Source organism: Natator depressus, chromosome 6, assembly GCF_965152275.1.
Source record: "Natator depressus isolate rNatDep1 chromosome 6, rNatDep2.hap1, whole genome shotgun sequence".
NCBI classification, from domain to species: domain Eukaryota; kingdom Metazoa; phylum Chordata; order Testudines; family Cheloniidae; genus Natator; species Natator depressus.
In genome coordinates, this window is record NC_134239.1 from 88,774,613 (window position 1) to 88,801,381 (window position 26,769).

Here is a 26,769-nt window from a genome sequence, read left to right on the forward strand (position 1 = left end):
GGTTTGGTAAAAAGCCTCACCAATTTGCCTAGGTGACTACAGACCCAGACCCTTGGATCTTAAGAACAATGAACAATCCTCCCAACACTTGCACCCCCCCTTTCCAGGGAAATGTTGGATGATAAGCCTCACCAATTTGCATAGGTGACCACAGACCCAAACGCTTGGATCTGAGAACAATGAAAAAGCATTCAGTTTTCTTACAAAAAGACTTTTAATAGAAATAGAAGTAAATAGAAATAAAAAAAATCCCCCCTGTAAAGTCAGGATGGTAGATACCTTACAGGGTAATTAGATTCAAAACATAGAGAACCCCTCTAGACAAAAACCTTAAGTTACAAAAAAGATACACAGACAGAAATAGTTATTCTATTCAGCACAATTCTTTTCTCAGCCATTTAAAGAAATCATAATCTAACCCGTACCTAGCTAGATTACTTACTAAAAGTTCTAAGGCTTCATTCCTGGTCTATCCCCGGCAAAGACAGAATATAGACAGACACACATACCCTTTGTTTCTCTCCCTCCTCCCAGCTTTTGAAAGTATCTTGTCTCCTCATTGGTCATTTTGGTCAGGTGCCAGCGAGGTTACCTTTAGCTTCTTAACCCTTTACAGGTGAGAGGAGATTTCCTCTGGCCAGGAGGGATTTTAAAGGGCTTTACCCTTCCCTTTATATTTATGACAAAGGGTTCCCGCCCTATGCTAAAACTATACAAGGCAGGGAGTGACATCATCTGTGGCTCTTCACTCCCAACACAAGAAGACTCCTGGAAACACCTGAGGAACAAAGACTGAACTGGGGGAAGTGCTGGACCCAGGCTCATGGGATTTCTAGCCTGTGTATGAAACACCTGGGGAATCCAAGCTGCAAAGCAAGTGCCACTTGTGCCTGAAGAATCTACAAGTCTCCCTGTACCATCAGTTAGGGTCAGAATCTGTTATTCATACCCAGTTTATTTAGTATATTAAGTTTAGTTTGCATTTTTTCTTTATTTACTAGGTAATCTGCATTGATCTGTTTTCTATCACTTAAAATCTATCTTTTGTAGTTAATAAACTTGTTTTTGTTTTAATCTAAACCAGTGAGCTTTGACTGGAGTGTTTGGGGAAAATCTCTGCTTGGTTACCACAAATGTGCATTGTTCTCTGCACATTGAGCGAGAGGCATACTAGGTATTAAACCTGTATACTGGCCAGATTTGACCAGGGCAGGATGTATTGCTCTGAGGTCCTAGGCTGGGAAGCTGGTGGTTAGAGAGCCTGCATGTAACTACAGCTGGGTGTGTCCCTACCTGTGTGAATGCTGGTGAAAGTGCAGGCTGGAGGGCTTTGCAGCTTGTCACAGCAGTACAGTGTGAAAGAGAGCCCAGGCTGGTAGGTCAGAGGGTTTAATGGTACCTCAGTTCCAGGTGGCACCCTGGGGGGAACCTGTCACAGCTTCATAAAGGTGGGGCTGTCAGGCATTGCTGGTATTTCTGCCTTCCTAGTGTTTGTTATACTCATGATCCTGTCTTGTTTCAAATTAGATGGTAAGATCTTCAGGGCAGAGACTATTACTGTCTTTGCCTTCCATACTCAGCGCAATGGGGCCCTGATCCTGATGTGGGCTCGTGGGTGCTACTGCTAATGTATTTAAAGCCCTTACTCGCTAGGTTTTACTTCTAGTGCTAAGTATCTGCTATCACTTTAAAAAACTAAGCTGTATTTTGAATGCTGCACTTTCCTATTTCAGTTTTTCAAACTCAGATGTATTTCTCAAAGATGCAATAAGCTGGTATAGTGAAGAAATGAATCATTCCATTCAAGTTCAGGTAAAAAATTCCCTGTCTGATACAAAGTGTGAGGCCTGTCTCATTACCCAGCTTAATAGCTACAATCTGAGATTTTTTTAGCCTTGTTTTTAGTGTCTGATGTTTCCACCTGGACTCGTCAGACTGAGATTTGCCCTCTGTCTTTAAGAAAGTTTGCCTCCAAATTGGAGGGAGCTGCTGGAGTGAAGGAACTTATTATGTTTTCAAGAATGACAGGAGAAATAACATCTGCTTCAGGCTTTTAAACTACTCTTCCTCTCCTTGCAACGCCCATGGGAAGAGGGAAGAATGAGAACTTCAACAATGTAGAGTCTTACGACTTATAGTCACAAAGACTCTTGCCATATGGCTGGGAGGGAGAAGAAAGCCCTACCCAGAGAACATCTAACCTTAGTAGAAAGGCCACATGAGCCAGTCTATAAAAACCCAATGCACAGCCAATGAATTGTTTAAACATAAGATGATGGGGGAGATTTTCAAAGTCACAGAAGGCCCGCCAGATCTCCTTGAACATCGACAGCAGTTGTGCATCCAATGCCCCTTTGAAAAGCTCCTCCAATGTGTCTGGGCTTGGACTGGCACTCAGCTCTGTTCAGAGAAACCACAGTGCTGGAGGAAAAGGAGTACTTGTGGCACCTTAGAGACTAACCAATTTATTTGAGCATAAGCTTTCGTGAGCTACAGCTCACTTCATCGGATGCATACTGTGGAAAGTGTAGAAGATCTTTTATACACACAAAGCACGAAAAAATACCTCCCCCCACCCCACTCTCCTGCTGGCAATAGCTTATCTAAAGTGATCACTCTCCTTACAATGTGTATGATAATCAAGTTGGGCCATTTCCAGCACAAATCCAGGTTTTCTCACCCCTCCCCCCCCCCGCACATTGTAAGGAGAGTGATCACTTTAGATAAGCTATTGCCAGCAGGAGAGTGGGGTGGGGGGAGGTATTTTTTCGTGCTTTGTGTGTATAAAAGATCTTCTACACTTTCCACAGTATGCATCCGATGAAGTGAGCTGTAGCTCACGAAAGCTTATGCTCAAATAAATTGGTTAGTCTCTAAGGTGTCACAAGTACTCCTTTTCTTTTTGCAAATACAGACTAACACGGCTGTTACTCTGAAACCTGTCACAGTGCTGGAGTGACTGTGTAAAGCCCAGCATTCCTCCCAGTGCTTAAAGTGTGTGTGTTGAGGTGGGGCAGGTGGTACTGCATAGGGGTCATGGACCCAGCAACAAAAGAGAAGTAAATTCAAATTAAAAACCAAGCTCAGTTGCTGGGGGGCACACTTGAGGCACTGTCTTACCAAAGCCACGATTCCCAGATGATAGACACCCCGCCCCAGACTTTTAGCACTGATTCTCCCAAACTCAGTCTGAAGTCAGAAGCAACTGTAGCCAGGGAGGGGAAAAGGGATTCAATATTGCCCCAAGCCCTTCCTCGACCCTATTCATTTCCAGCCCCAGGCACAGGTCACTCTAGGCAAAAAGATCCCACCCAAAGGTGCTCCCTCTCCTTCCCTCACCTCCTGCATTTGCTGGCAGCTGCAGGGATTGTACTCGGCGATGGAGCTGTGTGTCGGGGGAGAGCCGGTGTGATGGCAAGGAGGCAGATGATGGCATGTAAGGATTTTTTAAGGGAGCCATCAAGCTGTACCGTGCCTTGCTGAACAGTGTTGTCAATGTCTTTGTCCTTCCCTTCTCCTTTTGAGGTCTGACCCCCTCTGAGATGGGCGGGGGGGGGTAATTTCCACCCAAGGAGATGTACACACACTAGGCCTGATTGAGCTAGCATGGTTAGGTCTACTGGAGCTAGAATTTACCCCGCCAGCTGGTTTGTTTCTCTTCCCTCCTTGTCATGTCCCATCTAGATTTAGATCGGCAGGTCTTGGAGGCAGGGGCTGGGCCTGTACATGTTTCATGAAGTGCTACACACTTTTCGGTGCTTTAAAAATAAGCAATCATTGAAATTTTATACTGTGTGCCATATAATCTGACCTGAAAAACCAGTTCAGCCTGGCTTGGGTCTGATGCAGCCACATGGACTGAGAACCTGCCAAGGGTGAAGACAAACAGCAAGGTGGAAATGGGCTGTAGGGCTAGTATCTGATTTAGCATCTTTATTAGTGATCTGGAATGGGGAGGTTAATGATGTTCACAGATGATACTAAGGAGGAGCTACATAAGCACACTTCTCTGTCCTCAGTGGGGTATCTATCCTACTGAGCACTCACAAGTCTAAAGGTACCTAGTGCTTCATGAATAAGGCTAAGATTTAGTCATGCATATTTTTGGTGAAAGCCACAGACAGGTCACGGGCAATAAATAAAAATTCACAGCCTATGACCTGTCTGTGACTTTTATCAAAAAGACCCCTGACTAAATCTCTACTTCTGGGGCCGGGCTGCTCTCCAGATGGCCTCCGGGTGTCGTGGGACTGCTGCTCCAGCTGCCTAGGGACCGCTGCTGCTCGGGCACTCCCCAGAGCCAGCCACATCAGCTGCTCTTCCAGCAGTCACTGAAGCCAGGACCACTGCTCAGATGCTCCCCCGGGCCGACCCTAGGACTGCTGCTTGCACGGTCCCTGAAGCCAGCCTCCCAAGCAGTGGCTGGTGCGGCTGGCTCCTGAGGGGAGGCTCCCAGGATTGCTGCTCAGACGTTTCCTGAAGCCAGCTGGCCCTGGGCCTCCCAAGCAGCAGCCGGTGCGGCTGGCCCCAGGGACCACCGGAGCAGCTGGCTCAGGTCACTCCAGCAGCGGCTGGTGCGGATGGCTGCGGGGCCCCCAAGCAGCAGGCCCCGAGGCCAGCTGCTGGGGTGGCCCTGAAGTCAGCCGCATCAGCTGCTGCAGAAGTTACAGATTCTGTGACTTCCACGACCTCTGTGAAAGAATTGCTGCCTTACTCATGATAGTCAGTCAGTTAAGGGCCTGATCATGCTCGCTTGAGCTGTGTCTGGATGAAACCTCTGTGCCTGGCTCTTGCCCTCCCAAGTAGAAGGGGCCCAGCTGCCTCCATGACAGCATCCTGTTCCTCTGGTCACTAGAGGGCACTCCACAGTTGAGGGGTGCATACAAGGAGGTGGGGAAATGCATCCTCCCCCTCCCAGCCCAGCAGAGCTCAGGGCACCAAGGTAACACCCCACCCCATGATGGGATTCCCCTTTAAGGGGAGTTCCAGGCGAAGCCCTAGTAGTGTAGCTCTGTTGGAGCCAAAACTACCAAAGAACTGCTGCAGAGGCACAAACCCCCCCTTCAGACTTCTCCAAGCTCCCCTGTACCAACATCCTCTGGGATCTGTGAAGATCCTGGGGAGTAAGCAGGGTTTGTGGTGCAGCCCCCTAGACTTGGGTGGGGGGAGGGGGTGCAAACTCCCTGAAGGAACAACTGGGGAGAAATGCCACTGAGATTTCTTCCCTTTGTCCCCCTCCTGATGCCCGAAGTGCTTTGGCACAGGGAGACTGGGTCTCAGACTTCTGTAAAGCATCTAGTATCTTTTGGATGCTTGGGCCTGAATCCAGCAAAGCACTTAAACAGGTGCATAACCCTCAGCATGTAAGTAGCCCCATATAAATCAATGGATACTACTCATGTGCTTAACGCAGTGGTCCCCAAACTGTGGGGTACACCCCCCTAAGAGGGCACGGAGGAACATTTGGGGGGCATGGCAGGCCCTGGCCCAGCCCCTGGGGGGCAAGGAGGGAGCACCACCCAAACCCACTCTGCCCCCAGCTCTGCGGCCAATGGCCCCATTCCTGGTCACAGCCCCAGCTGCAGCTCTGGTCCCGGCCCTGACCGCGGCCCTGTTCCTGGCCATGGCTCCGCTCCCGATTCCTGCTCCCCACTGAAGCTCCCTGGGAGGCACGGACCAGGTAAGTGGGGGCACAAGTGAAAAAGTTTGGGGACCACTTCCTTAATGTTATGCATATACTGTACTGGCTCAGGGTCTCTCCGCCTCTCCCTCAATACATAATAAATAAAAATCCTCACACACTCTTCCTCCCCCTTATGAGGTGAGTCAGTATTATCCCCATTTTACAGATGGGGAAACTGATGCATGGAGACCTTTTCGTGACTTGCCCAAGATCACATAGCAAGTCAGTGGCAGAGATGGAACTTGAATCCGTATCTTCTGTTTGCTAGTCCCATGCAAAAGCCACAAAAGCAGCTGTCACTTGGGGTTAGAAAAATAGCAGAGTAAGCACAGGTCTACACTTAAAACGCTGCATTGGTGTGGCTGCACCACTGTAGTGCTTACATGAAGACACTCCTACACACACAGCCCCACAGAGAGCTCTCCTATCCGCCAAAACAGGGACCTGTGCTGAACAGAATGAGGATCCCAAACGGGAGCTGCAGCAACGTATTTGCTCTCCAGTAGCCTGTTTACTCCCTGCCTCTGGTGGAGAGGCAGGGAATCAGAATGAAGAGCGTTTAGCTTCCAAATGCTGCAATTTGCCAACTATTTCCATTACACTGGAAACTTTTGCTAGATAAATATATCAACACCCTTTTTGATGGGCTAATTCCTCCTGCTGCTGAGTTGGGAAGTAGCCATCTATTATCCTCTTGAGGCAAAGTGGATTTTCCTGTGAGAGTCTCAGCCAGCCTCACACCTGCCTGCACTTATTATCTGTATTATTTAGATAGCATCATCACTTTCCCTTCAGGTTCCTTTGGGGGAGAAGTTTCTGGTAGCAGATGCTGCGCTCATTCAGAGGGAATCTAGTTTTCAGAAGCTAAGCAAGCAGCTTTGTAAAGGGGGGCTGTGTAGAATAGCAGGGGCTTCTATAAAACCTGGAGCAGCCTAGGAGAATGAATTACAAGCCAGGTACTGGTCAGATACCAAAGGCACTTTCCTTCCACACTAGCCCTTTGAAACTGCAAACACACAGCTCCTTTCCCACAGACACTGCCCAAGAGCGAATAGGACTTTGCAAACCTGGATTGAAAAGGTGGTTACATGCATACAAGTAGAAGGTATTGTTATTGGCACAATTAACCAAACTGACTAATTGCCTCTTCTATTCTATTTAGCTTTTTATACATCTTCCAGGCACCTCAGCATCTTCCAGTGATGCCTTGAGCGACATGACTAGCATCTATCATGCATGGTTTGACTATTCGTTCTCTTTAGCCACACTGTCTAATTACTGATCCCCAAACTTTAGCAGAGGGCTGAGTTGTAAGGGAAAGTCCACAGAGCCCTTCTCTCTGTGGCCACCTCAGATTTTCAGACCCACCTGAAGTGGCTCTGCAATTTCTGTGAAATATTGGGGGTCAAAATCTTTTGCTAAATCCTAACCAGCCCCTGCCCCTCCCAGAAATAACTATCTGTTAATCCTGCCCTGGCTGCAATTGTCTGATCAAAGCAGGACAGTACCCTGAATAAGAAAAGTCCAGGGATGCTCCTTACCTGAGTGATGAAGAGTGCCTCACCCACTAAGTTGGAGAGAAGGTAGCTGAAGTAAACCTGATCCAGGCATGATGCTGGCTAGGAACAGCCCTTCACCTGGAATGATTCCAGCCTCCTCCTTTCAGGGTGGATTCTTGAGCTGCTTTGCTTGGAAGCCTTAGGTAGTCAGTGACAGCACCAGGTATAGCACTGGGGACCGCGCCTCAGCGCAGCCGGAGACAGCACTGGAAATGTGTATCAGCATAGCCAGACACAGCATTGGAGATGTGCATCAGCACAGCCCTCTAGCTGCAGCAAAACCCTACTTCCCATCTGTGTCAAGAGAGCCCAGCGTTCACTCACTCTAGCACGCCAGCTGCGGTGTGATCAGCTGCAAACATTCCCGAAGGAGAGCTGCACATTGCCCAATTACTGCTCCTTCCCACAAGGTTTGTCCTGCTAATTCAGCTAAGGGCTCAGAAATGCTGCCTTTTTCATTCTCTTTCTTTTTGCTGCCTTTCCCTTGGCACTGCTGCTCCTGCAAACACCCTGGGAAGAAAAGAGGTAGGGCTGCACAGCAGAATTTCAAGAAAAAGACAAACTGGGTCGCTCTGTGCCAGTGCTAAAGGTCAAGGAGGCCCAGCTCTGGTACTGTCTCTCACTGGGACAGCCAGTGTGCTCTCTGCTCCAGTGGGACAGGGCTGGCTCAATCCACCTGGGAATCCTGGAGCCAGAGCTTGGCTGTTTATTTTTGTGGGATGGAAAAGTTGAGCTTCTCCTTTACGTGGGATTTCTTTCTTAAAGCACAGAGTTTGTATAGAATTAAAACTAAAGGGCCTGATTCAGATCTCCTTCACTAGACTTCCACCAGGGTAAAACCTGTGTGAGTTCAATTGGGTTAATCCTGATCTACACCATCATGAAGTGAGATTGGAGCCGAGCCAAGCCTCAATAGCCTACCTACTCCCATAACCCTTATCCACTCTCAACCTGCACTCCAAAGAGCTCATACAGCGCCCCAACCTGCCAACTCCTTCCCCACTCCCCCAAGCCCACCACAGCTCCTCTCCCCAACAGCTCCCCAGGCCTCTCCCAATACCCCTAAACTGCTTCCCCAAACAGCTTCCCTCTACTGCTTCCCTCACACTCTCAAACTGCATCTCTGCTATGACCACAACCCACTCAAACCTCCTCAAGCCTCGCCCATACTATGCTCCAGCATCCCCGAACATCTTTCATGCTGAACTCTCACCTTTCCCTTGTCATGTCCCTGACAGCCCTAGGTTGCTGCCCTGCCATTTCACCTCCCATGGGGCTGTGCCGCCAACAGCCCCAAGTGTTCCAGTGCCGTTACCCCAAGACTTCTCCTCAAATCCTCACAGCGCTCCCATGCCACATTCCTGGACCCCCAAAACCACTACCACATCCCTACATGGTTTCGATAGCATGACCTCCCCCCCGCCTCCACGGAAGCCATCTCCCTGATGCTATACCCCAACATGCTCAAGAATATCCAGTTATCACAGGCAGTGCTAACATACATTTAGGAAAGGCTATTAAACCTGGCTGAAGCCCCAACGAATCTCCAGCTGTTAGAGATCAGGGTGAGAGCGGACATGGGGGGGAGGGTGCGGGAGAAGAGATTTTATCCCACATGTGCCTACTTACACCTTCCTCTGAAGCATCTGGTACTGGTTGCCTTCAGAGATAGGATACTGGGCCTTGGCTCTGATCCAGTCTGGCAATTCCTGTGTTCAAAGCATCCTACTGCCATGCTGCATCCCCACATGCTCACAGTGGTTCTATGCCACCCCCAAAGCCAAACTGCCCTGATCCCACATCTCCAGTAGGCCTCTACACCCAATGTCATGGCCCAGCCCAGGCTAAAGCTCCGACTTCTCAGGAGGATTTGTGTTTCCTGTAAATGCTTGGAGGAGGGTCTAGACTAACCTCTACCACCACGTGATTTCTGCTTCCCACATACTCCATGAGTGGCTGGCAGGTTATTGCAAATGTATAGACATTTCTGATGGCCTAGCTCCCAGGTGCCACCAGAGTTCTGACTGGGAGAATGAGACAGAGATAGAATCTTTTCTGCTCACACTTTGGAGGCTTGTTTCTGGGTATGTCTACTCTGCAACTAGACACCCACGGCTGGGCCGTGCTCCACTGGCTGCAGTCCAGGCTCTAGGACCCTCAAACCTCGCAGAGTCCTAGAGCTCAGGCTGCAGCCTGAGCCCAAATGTCTACACCACAGTTAAACAGCCCCTTAGCCAAAGCCCCACAAGCCTGAGTCAGCCGGTGCAGGTCAGCTGCAGGTGTCTAGTTGCAGTGTAGACATACCCAGAAACAAGTCTCCAAAGTGTGAGCAGAAAAGTTTCTATCTTTGTATTATTCTCCCAGTCAGACATACCCTCTCTTTCTAGCCACAGCAGTGAGATCATTTAACAGGAATAGCATGGAGGTGAGCCATTGGATTGAGCTGGATAACAAGAGCAACACAGCCCCTGAACTCCCCATCTGTGATTTCTGCGTCTGAACAGGAGTCCAACTCTGACCGACTGTCAGCTCATTTAAGGCCTGATAGCTCATCTCCTCCATTGCCAATAGAAAGGGTGTGAGCCAGCCTTATGCACATTCATTCCCGCAGCACATGGCTACCTTCTAGGGAATCTCGCCAGAGCCCAGAGTTGCTACTAATAACAAAGCAATACCCCCAAATAGAATGGTTCCCCATGGCCAGATCCCACCCAGCACCAGGCAGCGTCGGTAGAGGATTCTTAAGAGCAAACCTCAGATGGGCTCAAAGCAAACCCCTGCATACAGACACCCCTGGATTTGGGGTAAGTTTGTAATCCAAACCTGGATCCAAATTCAGAATTGGTGGCAGACCTCCAACCTATAGTTGGCTGAACCAAAATGCAGGGTAACAATAAAACAAGGAGAAGGTGATGGGACTCTCCTTTTGCAGCCCTAGGAGCAACGAGGTTTGGTGCCAAATGCGTTAGCTCGGTGAAAATCCTAGATAATGATCCTGACTACACGTCACCAGGAGCAGCTAGAATCTATGGGCACAGTTTCAGCTGGCACATGGCTGGAGACAGGGTGCCCACACTCCTGTTTGCCTTGGTTATCAAGCCACTTGCAGCAAGGTTCAGGCAACGTGTGCTGATTAAAGGTAAACAGAGAGGGCCTGTAAGGGACAAAGCCTTGTTATCCTAGAACGACTCATATGGCAAGGTCTTGGGAAGAGCTCTTGCAAACCTTTTCCAGAAAACAGAAGTTTAAAGGACTCTGGGGTCTGACAGTAAATTACCATAAAAGTGAGCTCTTACTGTACGTCTCAGCAAAACCCCACTGCCCAAATCACCGGAGAGCCCCAAAGAAAAGGTCGCCAGCCAGATGAAATACCTTGATATACAGCTTGCTAATTCCTGTCAAACCAGTTTGAATTTACATTATGATAAGCTGCTGAAACGCACGCCGAAAGGACTAGATGGATGGGTAATCAAAACAGCAATATTACCAAAGTATGATAGTCTCTGCCACAGCAGCCCCATCAAAATCCCCACAAGCTGCTTTTGTCAATTCAATGGAGCCGCTCTGCCCTTCATAAGGGCCACACGCAATCACCGGATTAAAATGCAGGCGCTGTAATTACCCAGACAGGGTGGGGGATTAGCCCTCCCAAACTTCTACAGATACTACTTAGCAGCAGAGCTGCAGCTCTGTGTCCCCTGCTTTGATGACAATAAGATGACATTAACATCCTGAATCAAAGACTCTGACCCAGGATGTCTCTCTGCTGGAGTTGTGTGTGTGAGAGGGTGTGTAAAAACAGCTTAGCACCATGATGATCTGTTAACTTTTATGAATGCAGGCCAGTGTGCAGCTTTAAGAGAAAAGGGGAAAAGCACATGGAAACTTGTGGTCCAGTCACTCAGGTGGCTACATGCAGAAGGACTGGATGACCTAATAAAAGTCTGGGGGCGGGGGGGGGAAGGGGGAGGAGGGAAGGAACCACATACAATACAGAAACATTTTTCATACAAGGAACAAAAGAGGAATTCAGAAAGGATTGAAGCAATAATGTGCAAAGTCTCTTGCTCTGCTGAGCCTCACTGTGGATATTTATACGTCTAATGGGATGAATGAAATGGGTCCATTAGCAAAAAAAAAAAAAAAAAAAAAAGGGGAATAAGTGGTCCCTGATCTCAGCTTGAGTGGCAAGGAGACCTCTGGCAAGGACGCATGCAGTTAGGGGAAATGAGATCTCATTATATTATATACCAGTAGTTTTCAAACTGTGGGTCACAACCCAGTACTGGGTCACAGAATGTAAGGCACTGGGTCGCAGCAGCTCTGGTCAGCACTGCCGGCTGGGCCGTTAAAAGTCCCATTAGCGGGGCTGCCCGGCTAAGGCAGGCTAGTCCCTATGTGTTCTGACACTGTGCTGTGCCCCCTGGAAGTGGCCAGCAGCAGGTCCAGCTCCTAGGTGGGGGTGGGGCGCCACGGGGCTCTGCGGGCTGCCTCTGCCCCAAGCACCAGCACTCCCATTGGCAGGCCTCTGGGCCTAGGAGCTGGACCTGCTGCTGGCTGCTCCCAAGGTGCCGCACGGTCTGCGGTGCCAGGACAGGCAGGAAGCCGGCCTTAACACCCCTGCTGCGCTGCTGACCAGGAGCCCCCTGAGGTAAGCCCCCCCCCCAACCCTGCACCCCTCAACCTTGCACCCCTACTCCCTGACCCAGCCCTGAGCCCCCCCAAACCCGGAGCCCCTTCTGCACCCCAAACCAGTCATCCAGGTCCCACCCCAGAGCCTTCACCCCCAGCCCAGAGCCCCTCCCGCACCCCAACCCCCTGCCCCAGCCCTGAGCCCCCCACCAAACCAAGCCCACTCCTGCACCCTAACCCCCCCCCGGCCCCACCCTGAAGCCTTCACTCTGGCACCCCAACCATCTGCCCCAGCGCTGAGTCCCCTTCCCCCAAACCCCTCATCCCCAGCTCCACTGAGTCGTGGGCATCTATTTTCTTCAACTGGGTTGCCAGAAAAAAAAAAAAAAAAAAAAGAAGTTTGAAAACCACTGTTATATACCAGTGGACATATCACAGTGTAGCCATTAGACCACTCAAACAATGCCTCTGTTTCAAAACAAACTTACTATGGACAAACTACATGAATAAAAAGTCATGCTTTTGTTCTGGGGTTACTCTGCATTGGAAGGAGATGGTAAATGGTACGTCAGATGTTAGAAGCACCATTGCCACTACGTCCTATGCTTTGCATTCTTCATCTAACAGACAAAGCAACAAATAACTATGCCAGGACAAATCTGTTAACATTTCATTACTGGCAGCCAAAAACCTGATCACGTTAAATGAGAAACCTGAACTCTCAGCAAACAGTAACAAGTGGTTATTTCAGATCAAGGGTTTAGTGCCAGTAAAAAAAAAAAAAACACAAAAAAACCCCCACCAAACAAGGGTCCAAAATAACTGGAGGGTTTTTCAGATGAGGATTCTGCTGCAGGATGTCCTCAAGGCAGCTGATTAGGCTAGGAAAGAAAAAAGATAAAAGGAAGAGGAATGACATCAGACTCAAGAGGATGTAAATGCTTTTGGGAAAAGCACAAACTTCTCTAAAAGTCCAGACTCAGGCAGCTGTATTAAGCTGAGCCCAGACCACATCAGAAAAAGCCTGATTTGCTAAAGAGCTCAGCATCTACTTAGGCATCAAAATAAGTGGCCAGATTTTATGTATCTATTTATTATAGATTGGGGAGTGGGTGGAGGAATGTTGAAGTCAATATTTGAAGCGGATTAAAAAAAAAAAATCACCGGGTTAGTCAAGTGCAGAGAAGACTATAGGGAACATCAGAGGAACTAATTACAGTTATTTGAGCAGTATGATGGGAGATGGAATTCAGTATGGACAATTGCAAGGTGATGCACACTGGGAGGAATAATCTGAACTATTTGTATACTCCAGTGAATTCTAGATTAACTGTAACCATTCAGGGGAAAAAAGACCTGGGTGTCATTGTGGACAATATAGTGAAACCAATCTGTTTAATGCACAGGAATGGCCAAAAGAGCAAACATGGTGGTAGGTTGTACTGAGAAAGGGATAGAGAATAGCAGCAAAAATATTACATTGCCATTCTTATGGAGGCATCAGCAATGATTCCGTAGGTAGGAGGGTTGAGTTGACATGTAGTACCCAGTGTCAGAATTTATTTTGCCCCCAATATTCTCAACAACATAGCCTGCTCAAACTAACTGTAGTTAAAACTCACTAAAATCTTGTATATATGCTACATTTGAATATTTCTCTTTGGGGATTAATGGTCATTTCACCCAATTATTCTTCACAATGAAAAATGTCTCCTCCTGCAGAGGCTGAAGGATACAATGTTTTCCTACAGAGAATTCCACAAAGAACTGCCTCCTTTCAAAACACACCCCTATCTCCCATTGTTCTATGGGACTGAAGCCACAGCTGCCATTTTGAGAAGGCTCTCTCTCACTGTCAATGAGACGAAGTGCCTCTGCTACCACACAGCATAGGGGGCCACTGTCTTCCTGAGGGCTGCTGTGGCTTCAGTCCCATCAAGAACAATGGGAGATGAAAAGGAGCAAGTCTTTGTGGCAGATAAATATTCAATTATGAAAAACAACAACAGCACACAAAGACCATCAATCTTAAATATCTTTCAAAGGCCACCCATTGCACCACATCTAGACAGGAGGGGATTGGCTGAAACCTACCCATCTCAATGGAGGATCCAGAAAGACAGAGAGAATCCCAAAGACTGAACAACTGACTCACGGGAAACTCCGGCAGGCGGAACATATGAACTCAGCATAAGTCTGCTGGAGGAAGACAATGGACCAAGAGTTGAAAGGTGCTGGGAGAAGAGCTGGTCTTTGGGAGAGACACAAGAGCACTCACCTGGGACTAAGAGAGAGAAACAGAGCCAAAATTGATTCTATGGCAGCTTGTCTGGGTAGAGCCAGGAGACTGGCCAGTCTGAACTGTCTTCACCTTTGCTTCTCTATACTAACCAACGACTTCCAGATGCTGTATTCCGGTTCACTAACATACCTTACTCGGTTTTAAAAAGGCTGCCTGGTGTCATTGCAAATACTTGCTGAGGTGCAAGTCTCTGAACAGGAGTCTGTCTCAACTCGACTCACTGAACAGAACTCATGGTGTGAAACATGAGTGCTGGAGCCCAGAGGCTCAGTCTTGGAGATGTTGAGGTCTCATAGCCTACCCTTAAGAAGAGTGGGACCACTTAGGAGCCTGGCACACTGAAGGGGTTCCTCCAAGGGACTGTTTAAAAGCTGGGGCATAGGACAAATCCTGTGGATCCTTGACAAGGGGAATATAGGGGACGTACAGAAGGGAAGAGGAAAATGGTGTGTGTGTGTGCGCATGTGCACACTCAGGGATATGTGCGCATAGATATGCGCACAGGGAAGTGCCAGTAGTAGTGGGAATGTCAGAGTGGGCGTGTGAACGTAGGGAGTGCAACAGACAAGCGGAATTTGGACGACAAGAGGGAAGGGGAAACCCGCAGTGTACATGCTGGCTGTTTTGCATTGCTCTAGCAGAAGCAGCAGTAAACCCATTCTAGCTGGCCTGCATTCTCTGGCTGCTTTCTGCTGTTCCAAAGTGGGGTAAAGGAGCCAGAATGCACAAGTGAATCTGGCCATAAAGTTAACATTTTTTAAATGGTGCATGGTTGGTACTTCATATCTTCAAATGATTAGAAATATTACATGGCAACATTCTCTTTGGGTTTCTTATTTAGTGTTTATGTAAAAAAATATATATATAATTAGGAAAAAAACAGAAGTGTAGTGACTCCATGAAGGGGGGGGAAACCGGGAAAACAAAACTAAACCCAAATATGATTTTAAAAAAATAATCAGTTTGTTCTAATCTGGCTCCATAAACACTGACATGCCTTAATCATAATCATGTGGCATTTCCAGGACATCTCTGCAGGGCAGAGTTGAAATTTCTGCTGAAGGAGAAACTTAAATGATGAAGATTAACTAGGGAAAAAATGACCATTAAATAAAAAAAATTATTTCCGTGTACCCATGCAGAAGATTGCAGTGAGCTTTAACTATATGAGAAGCTGGAAGAGCCTATAGCAGGGAGAGTCAAGATTGGTTGGATGTCCTCATTGTGCATTTCTGTACCTAAACATGTTTGGATTTCTTTTAAGTTTAACCTTAACTGTGAATTTCCTGGGTTTAACACGTCTGGGGTTGGGATAATTACAACAGTCCTTTAACATATTTGACCCTAAATTACAGATAGATACTCTCCCCCTTCACTCCATTTTAATGTCATTTTTGTCTGGGACTATAAATCAATGGTATGCCCTCACCTGAAATAACCTGTTCACTTCTGATGCCCCAAGAAGGACAATGAAAGTGATGGAGGGCCCTGATCCAGCACCCCTGCAGTCAGTGCCATTGACTTCGATTTGTGCTGACTGGCCCCTAGAGGTCTGGAAAGTAGGAAGAAATTAACAACATAAAGACTACTGTGTTTGGAGAGAAGATGACTAAGAGGAAGCTTCTGTCTACCTGAGCTGGCTTTGAACTCGTGACCTGCATCCTTTCAATTCCTCAAGTAATCTGTTCTGCAGTATCTCTATTCCTTAATAATTTGTGCAGCTCTTTCCTGCATTCCCTCCAGTTTGTTGGTATTTTCCTGGCCATGAGGTGCCCCAGGACACCATGGCCTAACCTGCACTATTGAGTGGGATAGTTCTCCACACTGATAAAGGCACTCCCCTCCCCTGTGCACGTGCTCTCCGTCCAGCTCCTTGTGTGCACAAATTTGTCTGATCCCACCTGAGACTGGGACAACCTGCATCTGCCCTCACCTACCTGAAAGCAGGTCCCCCGCTGTCTAATAGCTGAATAAATCTTCTTTAGAGTCTGAGAGACAGAGCCCTGGGGAGCTCCTAACTCAGCTATTGGCAGGAGGCAAGTCTCTGGAAATGAAGCTTTACAACACTGGTGAAGCCTGAGATGAAAGACAAGCAGCAGGATGAGGAATAAGCTATCAAGTGGCAGCTACATGAGCTCCACAGGGATCTTACCCACTTCAGCTTGATCACTTCACAGCCGACAGCAGGGGCAACGGGGGCTACATGGGTGCTCCCAGAACCCGCATTCTGCCCCACAAAGTCCCCATCTTGACAAGGGGTGCATGTTTCACCTACAGGCCTCTGTACAAAGCCCTTTGTGTTTTAGGTAGGAAGGGTGTACATTCTTCTTCTGGCTTTGAAAGTATCATTCCCTGGAGGAGAGCAAATGCCCAAGATAGTCACCCCACATGTCCGGTGTCTGCCCAGTTTTCAGCCTTGATTTGACATCCAGCATTGCCACAGGTAAAACTCAGACCATGTTCTCATCACAAACCCCCGTAGCCAGTGACTTCTAACTTTCAAAACTGGAAACATTTCACGCCTGGTGTCAGACCCCAGGGAAATGTTTTGGGGAAAGTTTAGGCAAATTCAGCTCAGCAAGCATGAATAGGAACCCATCCCCCACCACACATTTTAAGCATTATTATTCTCTTGAATAACTAGGAAAAGGCTGAACTGTCACGTCTGAGCCACATGAGTCATCTCAGGGAGGCAAGCGATCCCGGCAGTATTTGGGTTTGAAGTAACAGCAATTAGCATTGGAAGACGATTCATGGCACAAGTGCTGCTCATTGTTTTCCATTCAGCACAGAATTCTGGCACCCTGTGAATACGTGGAAGTCGGTATCTTGGTCTTGGCTTGACAAAGTCCCTGGAGGCAAGACCTCTCTCAACTCTGTTCTGTTCAGCACCAAACACATCAGCAGCACTCAACCAATAATCATCATCATTGGCAGACAGGAGGGAATGCAGAAAAGAGCCACACAAATCCACAGATGATCAGACAGTGAATTCAAATGACATGGGCTCTGAGGCTGCCTTCCCCACAGCATACTGGGCCTTTTAGAGGGACAAAAACTATAAACTGAGGCCAGACACCCATAGATAGGCCATTCTTCCAGCACCCAACCCACAAGTGTCAAACCACACCCGTTTTCCGGACTCTGCAATCCCATTCTCGATCTCTTCTGACAAGATCGCAGTCCCCATCCCTGATCCTCTATGGAAAGATCTTTGATTCCTTTCCAATGAACCCACAATCCCTCCAACACCACAGAGTCCAAGACCAGAAGGGACCACTGTAACCATATAGTCTGACTTCCTATGTAACAAGTCCAGAGAACTTCCCCAAAATGATTCCTAGAGCATACCTTTTCAAAAAGATCCAATCTTGATTTAAAAATGGTCAGTGATGGACAATCCACCACAACACTTGGTAAATTATAAACCACTTAGAATTCCCCCTACAAGTCTTCAGATACTCTCAGTTCCATCACAATAAGCCTATGTCCAGAGTCCAACTTCCCCAACCCTCAAGCCTATGGCCTCTGTCTCATGTTCACTCTGGCGGCCTGTGACCCATCAGGCCTTCATGGTTTCCCCACACCTGTTCCGCTGTGCTCAGCCTGGTGGATATCCTGTGAATCAAAGTTATCCTGAGCTCTCTCCCTGTGGAGGAGGTTGGGAGAGCAGAAGAAATAGACAGAAAGGGAGGAAGGGAAGAGAGAAAGAAAACAGAAGGCAAAAGAGAGGACAAGGCAGGATAAAAGGAGGAAAAAGTCAGGGAGAGAGGAGAAGACTAGATTTGTAGCTTCCCGCTGGGATAGCGTTGATTTTCTCTGTTACAGACTGACTCCCTGCAGCCCATAGCTTGCACCTCTCAAACCATTCACCAAGCTCTTCCCTAACTCTTCCCCACCCCAAGGCCTGGCTACCATCTCTCTGTGCCAGGATTCAGTCAAGGATTAAACAACCCAGATCTGTATCCTTTGCTTAGATCAACCGCACCGTCTAGAACATGGGTAAGTATATAGGATTTTATTTAGTGTCCTACTTTCCTTCATTCCTTTAGGTTTTCAAAAGGAGCCTGTCTTGGATGGTTTACACACAACAAATCCTGCATCTTGGCAGGGGGTTGGATTAGATAACCCTTGTGGACCCTTCTAGCCCTGTGATTCTAAGTACAGTACAACATTAGCCTGGATGTGAGCCACAGCAATTACTGTGTGAGCGACAAAATCAGGGCCACTGAGTTCAGTCAGCTTTTTCTGCTGTTGCTTTCTGTCAGTTAGGGGGCTGGAATGCAGAGAGCTCAGCGCTCCAGAAGCCACATGCTCTGACCAGTAACCTCCTCCAAGGACTCAGCACTCAGATTAGATAGAAGAGGGATGAAAAGCAGTGGCATGAGAATAACTGTTGGGCAACAACCACTGTGGGAAAAGGCTTGGGGGGGGGGGAATTCCAGGGAAAAGGGTGGAAGGAGGTTCAGCCACTCTCTGGCACACATAACTGGGACACGCTGAGATGTCAGGGGGCCAGATATGCAGTTTCAGGCTGAGGGACAAATGACTATTTCCCCTCATAGGAGGATAATAGTAGCTAAACTCTGTGGCAGCCTAACAGTGCTGTCCAGAGGACTCCTGTAGGCTAAGGGATGAGTGATTTCACCTGTCCTTGAGCATTTCCCCCCCATTTCTGTACCACTGGTACTAGTACATTCCTTCACTGCAAACAAAGACAACTGGGCTTAGAGCCTTCTTTAGTGAGTTGCTGTTTGGCACCCTCAGGAAAGGGAGCCACAAACAAGGTACCAGTCAGGGCACAAGGTCACACTCATGGGCACAGAGAAGGCTGCAGTCTTTCCCCAGGCAGTGCTCCCCGAGGGCTTGTCAAGGCCATTGTGAACTTAAGGAACAACACTAAGGGCTCAGTCCTGCTCTTCATTAAGTCCCCCATGAGGGGCTCTGGCCCTGAGCCATGCGGGGGAAGATCCTGTGGAGAGCGAAGCAGTGCTGACTGTGCTCGTAGCACTACTGAGCGCCCGCAAGCATGGGGCAGGAGACTCACCAAGCCCACCCAGCTCTCACAGGCTCAGAGCACTGCATTCTCTGGTGCTCGTGCCTTGCAAAGGCCAGTAACATGGTGAGCGTGCTCCAGGTGCTACTGTCAGATTATTCTGTTATTTATAAACCACATTGCTTCAAACAGGACTAAGGCACTTAGCGTCAGTGAGGAAAATGGAGCTGGCAAGGAACTCACTGGAGTTACTGTATCAAGGACAGGGAGGAAAAGCAGCATCTGGAAAATGTCTGTGGTGCTGAAGACACTTTCCTCTTCTTTGAATATCTCAAAAGCCACCCAAGCCAATTTTTAATCCATCTTCACAAGACACCACTTTTGGGCTGAGAACAAGCAGGAGAAAAATGCAGCCCAAAGGGTAATCTTTCCAAAAGAGATAAGCCACTGGAAATAGAGGCTTATAATGGAAGTGCCATCTCTACAGTAAGTGTAGCACATTGAGAACAGCACCTCTCCCGGCTAAGGACCAAGTACTGTTGCCAATAGCACTGATGTGCTCCGTGAAATCCATAGCGGAAATCTTGTTGCTCACTTCAACCACTGACACACCTTGAGAGGGTTGGATTAACAGAAGGATTCTTACAAGACTGGAGGCAAGATCCCCCGGGGACAAACTGATAAAAATATAATCACTACAGGACGCACTAAGGAACCAGGGTCATATAAGGACACAACATGGATTCAGGTTTCTCTATAACTCCCAGGATAACAATAGTGCTAGACAGATGCCAATAATATCATCTGCGACCCTGTGGTACCACGCTTCCTTCAGACCAACTCAGAAATTCTTTTCTAATCAGAGGCTATTGTTGGGGGATTATTCTAAGGAGAGTCAGCCAATGAGTTTGTTTTCCTTTAGATATTCAGCTGCAACAGCAAGCAATGCATGAAGTCTATTCAGCTGTTTGAACTTTCAGCCCATTCTTGTGGCTATGGATTGTAGCTGTATCAACAGCTGGCTCAACCTCAGAATAAAAATCATTTGCAAACAGGGAAGTATTTCAGTTCTCCAAAATTCAAGTGTGCAGGGCAAAAGGTAATAGTTTGGATGGACTTTACCAGAATCAACCAACCAAAGAGGTTATTTTAGAGCCATCTGAGAAGATGCAAACTGGAAAGTACTTTTAAAAAAAAGTAAAAAATGCTTTATAATCCCATCTAGATCTCCTTAACCCATGAATGCATTTCTAATGCCAACCAAGGCATCAAATCCATCATTACAAACAGCATCACTTTTCTCCTGAAACCACCTAACCTGCTGTCAAGTTTCCCTCCCCATTCTGAACTCTAGGGTACAGATGTGGGGACCCGCATGAAAGACCCCCTAAGCTTATCTCTACCATTTTAGGTTAAAAACTTTCCCACGGCACAAATTCTTCCTTGTCCTTGGAAAGGTATTGCTGCCACCACAAGTGAGTTAGACAAAAATTTAGGAAAAGGACCACTTGGAGTTCCTGTTTCCCCAAAATATCCCCCCCAAGCCCTTTACCCCCTTTCCTGGGGAGGCTTGAGAGTAAACAAGGTGAGCACAGACCAGACCCTTGGGTTTTTAGGACACTAAAAACCCCAATCAGATTCTTAAAAACAGAACTTTTATTATAAAGAAAAAGTAAAAGAAACACTCCTGTAAAATCAGGATGGAAGATAATTTTACAGGGTAATAAGATTTAAAACACAGAGGATTCCCCTCGAGGCAAAAAACTTCAAAGTTACAAAAAAACAGGAATGAACCTTCCTCTTAGCATAGGGAAAATTCACAAGCTAAAACAAAAGATACTCTAACACATTTCCCTGCTATTATTTACTATTTCTGTAAATTTAGATGTATCATTCAGTAGGAGCTGGATTATTTACTTGGTCTCTCTCTCTCTCTCTCTGCCTCCAGAGAGAACACACACACACAAAAAAAACCATACAAACCTCCCCACACCAGATTTGAAAGTATCTTCTTTCCCCATTGGTCCTTCTGGTCAGGTGCCAACTACGTTAATGGAACTGATTAACCCTTTACAGGTAACGGAGGGATTATATGCTACCCTTAGCTGTATGTTTATGATACCTGCCCTCAGTTTATTTTAAGCATCTAGGGAGAGACGGATCTCTTGCAATCTGCCCAGAGTAAGAGGCAGTGCTTAGCCAGTCACAACTCAGCCCCTGCTTCCGAGCAGGGGCTGAGGCTGGGGCCACAGCTGGGGATGGGGTTGAGGCTGAGAGTGGAACCCTGGGCACAGGGCCAGAAGCCAGGGCCGAGGCTGGGAGTGGAGCTGGATGGCACTCCCTACCCGCTCCCCCATGGGAGCTGGCCTGGGTCTCAGCCATGCCTCCCCGAACATTCCTCCATGCCCTCCCCTAGGAAGTGCATCCCACTGTTTGGGTACCTCTGTTCTAATCTGAACCCCTTTTATTTCTGCCATATCCTTTTTGAGAGAGGGTGACCAAAGCTGAACCCAGTATTCCAGGTGAGTATCTGCACACACACATGGGAAATGTATTTGTTTTCCTCATGGTGGAGTGCTTTCCTAAAGGGACAACAAAATTTAGCCTCAAAAGGAAAGTGATGACAAAGCAATATACTAGGAGGTCCAGGATCAAGTATTCAGCCTAATGTCACGTCCACCTTCATTATCAGTTCAGATAAGGAATAAACAGGCTTTAATTATTGGGAATGTACCAGAATGTAAAGCAGAATTGCTCACTGCCCCATTACTGAAATGAGTTCACAGAATCACAGTGGCTAGAGAGGGAACAGACCTATTTATTAAGTCACCCACTCCTTCACCCTGGAGGATCTTAATACAGGAGTCTCCCTCCCCTCAAAGCCAGTCCATGGGTTGTTTATAGGCTGCCCAAGTGTAGCTGCTCAGATAAATTCATCCGCAGACAGGGAGGCAGAATGTGCTACTGCTTGCTATAAAATAAGTCAAAGAAATCCCAGTCAAGGAGCCTCCACTGGGGAGGTGCAGCTCTGGCGTGCAGGATAAAGGACAACTGTGCAATTCTGTGAATTGTCACAATTGGTGCCCAATGGCTGGTCTAAACTGTGACTCCTGTATGCTCAGGGATGAGTTTTGTCTAAACAAATGTAACGCTTCTGCCAGGTGGAGTTGGCAGCAACAAGGGCTGGGTTCAATATCTAGGGGTTCCTCTTTACAATACAAAATAGAACCATCTCGGGCCCCGCCCCACCCAGTAATCTGGGAAAATTTAACACCACCTCTGGGCATCTTTAAGAGTCAATACTTCCTCACTCGCAAGCACTGAATCTGTGTTTAACAAAAGAGAACTTTTATTAACAAGCTAAAAAGAGGACCCAACATTAATTTGGGAGAACACCACAACTGTGATTCAAAAGCATGTGAGCACAGGCAAACACCCATCCCACAGGGCGTTGGGCAGTGACCTTTGCCTGTTTCTCACCTTGTGGTGTGAAAGTCTGACAAACAAATGTCCCTCAACACACCACACCCCACTCCCTCTGCTGCACCCTGCTCACAGTTGGCTGTCCTTGGTTAATGAAGACTCAGCGTTCAGCGGTGCGTTCACATCAGTTCATCTCCCGCCCCGGGGGGCGGGGCGACGGGTTGTTGATCCATGCCTCTACTGCTGCTACCACTGCAGCTGGCTCATAGCTGCCCCTGTCTCTCTGCTGATATCTGCCATCAGGGCCATCCCTAGGGAGGTGCAGGGCCCGGGACACAGGCGCTGAGTTTCTAATGTGCTGGGAGGCGCTCCCCCCAGCTCCGCCCAGACCCCACCCCCAACTCCACCCCTTCCCCCAATGCCCCACCTCCACCCCGCCTTGCCTCTTCCTGCCCCCACCTCTTCCCCACCCAGTTCCACCCCCTTCCCTCAAGAGCGCTGCGCCCTTGCTCCTCTCCCCTCCCCACCAGCACCCCCTGACACCCCAAAACATCTGATCCACAATAGGCACTGAGAGGGAGGGGGAGGTTCTGGTAGGGGGCTCCTCCTCACCCCCCTGCCCGCTGCCGCTCATCTCCCCATTTGCCTCCTCACCCCACTCGCCTTACCTCCTCACGATTTTATCAAAGCGTGGGGGCCCCCAAAGCACGGGGCCTGGGGCAGTCGCCCCGATTCGCTGTACCCAAGGAATGGCTCTGGCTGTCATTCTCTGCCACTGCTGGCCACCACCACTCACTGAACATCACGTTCTGAAGTTCTACCACTTACCCCAGCTCTGACTGATTTCAGCTCTCAGTGATATCAGCAGACGGTGGAGAACCTCACTGCCAGTACAGTTTCTGGATTTTTTTTTGCTGAAACATTATCCCCACACAAGGTCTAAGACTGAGCCTCTAGACCTGCTCAGCAGTGAGAAGAGCACCAGGAACCACTACCTAGAAACAAAGACTCTCAATTGAATCTAATTAGCTCAACGTTTAAACACTGGAAAGGAGCTGGTCAAATGGTCTCTAGAACTCTTTCAACAGCATCTCCCCCCGCCTCCCCAGCTAAAAACAGTTGACCCAGCCACTGTCATCTTAATTGGGATTTGGCACCCCTCCCCCTGCTTAGCAAGTGAGGTTCAGTTTAGGGTAACCCCATCAAACAGGGCATGCTAAGCATAGTTCTGCTGACCTTTGCTCATAAAATAAGGATAACAACACTTCATTACCCCTGCATTCAAATACTAGAGTGATTTATAACCCAAAACCAGCCCAAATTGGTCATTTTGGCAAAGCAACTCCATCATGCTCTGCTCCAAGGCAGAGTAGGCATATCTGTGCAAATACATTTGCTCTTGAAGTCTTTTCCCTCAGTGCATCACTACATGTCAGGGGAGAGCTCATTCTTATGCAAAGAGAGTGTGTAATGTACTGGCTAGTCTGCCTGGGTCACTACGGACCCTTACTGGACAGGATGTTAAACCTGCTCAAGTGCCTGAAGTCATATAGCCTTCTATTGACTGTGACCCGTGGAAGGTATAAGCTCTACTACTACAGAAGCTACTGAGGATTCACTTTTAGCTCCAGCAACAGGGGAATGACTGTCTTTGGGGCCGAAGATCCTCTGCTCTGTTCCTGCTGATGCCAGTGAGGATTGCAGAACTTAGTGTGCCCCAGTATGTGGTAAGGGCTTCCCTGAGGAAAATGACTCAACCCTTGAGACTTGCTACTGGCCACAGAGGACAGACTAGGAAGTGATCGGACAGGACTTTTCCAGGTCTAATCTCTAGGATTCCCTTATCATTTGCCATGTTGTGGATTTTTCCAAAAGAAAGCTACAGATGCTGTTTGCTCCCACTGGTGCAGCCATATGAGGGTGCAAACTGCTCCACAGGCTCCTGATTATTGACAGGAGCTGGGAAATGCACCGTTTACCACACAAGGCTTTGGACATGCTTTTTGGGTGTTTGCAAGGACACTGTCAGCCCCAGGCACCATGAGGGCAAGGTACCAAAGTGTTTTATGTTTTCCCAGTTGTGCAGTTTGCACAGGCTTTGCCCTGATTTACAGCATTTGTCATCACCTTGCAAGAGCAACACGTGCCCACCTGGCCATGAGGTTCAATTATTGTCATTCCCTCTCAGCAGGGCTTCTCCATCGCTCCTTGCAGCACGTTCAGAAAGCAGCAGCCTGTTCACTTGCTGGCTGGAGCTACATTGATCAGATTATCTTCATGTCAGCTGCCAATAAAGCAGTGGATTGACTATCCTAGCCCTGACATCCCTTAAAGCGCTTAGCAGTGCAGGCTATGGGTATATTAGAGGCCTGCTCCTTCAGCCTTTTCCTTGCAAGAATCCTCTTCCAAAAATATGTGTCAAGCCTCCTCTCTCACCTCATCCGGATCATTCCTAAAGACGCACTCCTGCTGCAGCGCCTACGAAAAAGCAGTTGAGTCTGTGCTTTACAGTAAAAAGAAAGGTGGAGCCACCAAGACTAATCTAAGATGCACAGTTGGTGTTCATTTATATATGGTAGCACCCACATTGTGCTAGGCACTATCCACAGATATACTGAGCCACAAAGAGCCTACTCTCAGAAAGAGGAGGGATATATGAGGGGAAGGAAGAAAAACACATACCATTTTTAACAGATACACGTCCGCTATCCCCAACTGCCATTCTGATCAGCGAGGTGGCCTGTGTGTTGTAGGCATCGCAGCAGAGGTGGGTCTGCAGGTGAACTGGAAGAAGGAGAAGGTAGTGGTCTATCACCTCATGGCAGGCATCTGATGTGGTAGAAAGCACAAAGCCAGCTGTGGAGGAGGCAGAAAAATAGATGGTCAAAGCTGGCATAGTTAGCAGATCGGAGCGGGTGGGGATATGCAGTAAGAGACTATCAGGGAATGAGGGAGGGGCAAAGTTGAAAAGGACCTTGAAGGTAAGGAGAAGAAGCTCAAACCTGATGCAAGGGAGAGCCAGCGGAGGGATTAATAAAGGTGGCACAAAGGTCAGAGTGGCAGCAAGGAAGATGAGCTTAGCAGCTGCATTTTGAATGGACTAACGTGGGGACAATGTGAGTGTCAGGAAGGCAGGAGAGGAGGTTACAATAATCAAGGCAGGAGATGCTGAGGTCCTGGACAAGCATTTGGGTTGTTTGCACAGAGAGAAAGCCTCATCTTAGAGATGCTCTGGAGAAAGGAGTGTCAAGATTTGGACACACCCTGGATGGATGGGGCAAGAGACAGGGAGGAATTGAAGCTGACCCCCACATTGCCAGCCTGGATTACAGAGAGGATGGTGGTGCTCTATCCATAGTGACAAAGAAAGGAGGGAAGGGAAAGGGGTTAGGCAGAAAGACATGGAGCCCAGTTTTGCCCCATTAAGCTGAGGTGACCATGAGGCAACCAGAGGATGTCAGAAAGGCAGGGTGAGACAGGGGATTAAGGTAAATCTTTGATTCATGAGTGTAAAGAAGATTGGTAAAGTTGTGTGAGCAGATGAGATCGCTCAGAAAGAGTATGGAGGGAGCCCCACAGAGAGTGGGAGAGGGGAGAAAGAAGACACAACTATATTTCCATAGCCTACGACACTCCCAGCTTCTCTCATTCCTGGGATAGTCCATGTTCCCCTTGTCTGTCAAGTTTGCCAGTTAAGTCCTGATCCTGCAAGTTGTTCAGTAAGTGCAGACCAGTGGACTTCTCCAGAGCCCCACTGACTTCCTCCCTGTATTGTGCAATTTGCAGGACTGGGGCCTTATCCGGTACATTCTTTAGGGCAGGGACTGGTCTTATGTGAGAAGCACCTGGCATACTGATGGGTGCCTGTACACGACTCACCACCTCAGAGCACTCCCTCTAGCAAGACCAGCATTGCAGCACTCTGCCTCAGTTTCCCCTCAACAATCTTCAGCTTACTCCAGATGTTGCAGTGACTGGCTGCAGTGACTTGGCCCTCCAGCTAAACTATTACCAAAAGTCCATCCTCTCAAGGGAATCCAAATCTAAACCAAACAAAACATGAACTCTGTCCCAGGCCAGTCCCAAAGTGGGCCCAGCCCCTCCTTCCTAAGGGGTCTGTCTTCTCTCCTCCAACTTCAAGCACCCTTCTCCCACTCACTGCCTTCCCAGGCTC

General features: G+C 48.1%; 1 protein-coding gene across 4 annotated transcripts in view; it reads right to left on the reverse strand.

Moving 5' to 3' along the window:
* The window catches only part of SYNDIG1L (synapse differentiation inducing 1 like), a 57,049-nt gene extending 31,694 nt beyond the window's left edge, over positions 1 to 25,355 (reverse strand). For 2 of the 4 annotated variants that reach the window (XM_074955935.1, XM_074955937.1), the window contains exon 1: positions 7,225 to 7,835. The gene's annotated coding sequence lies outside the window, so the exon portion shown is untranslated. Of the gene's footprint in view, positions 1 to 7,224; positions 7,840 to 25,277 lie in introns of those variants that run through there. The other 2 variants (XM_074955939.1, XM_074955938.1) reach the window with 2 other exon arrangements.
* Between the last annotated feature and the right edge of the window lie 1,414 nt (positions 25,356 to 26,769).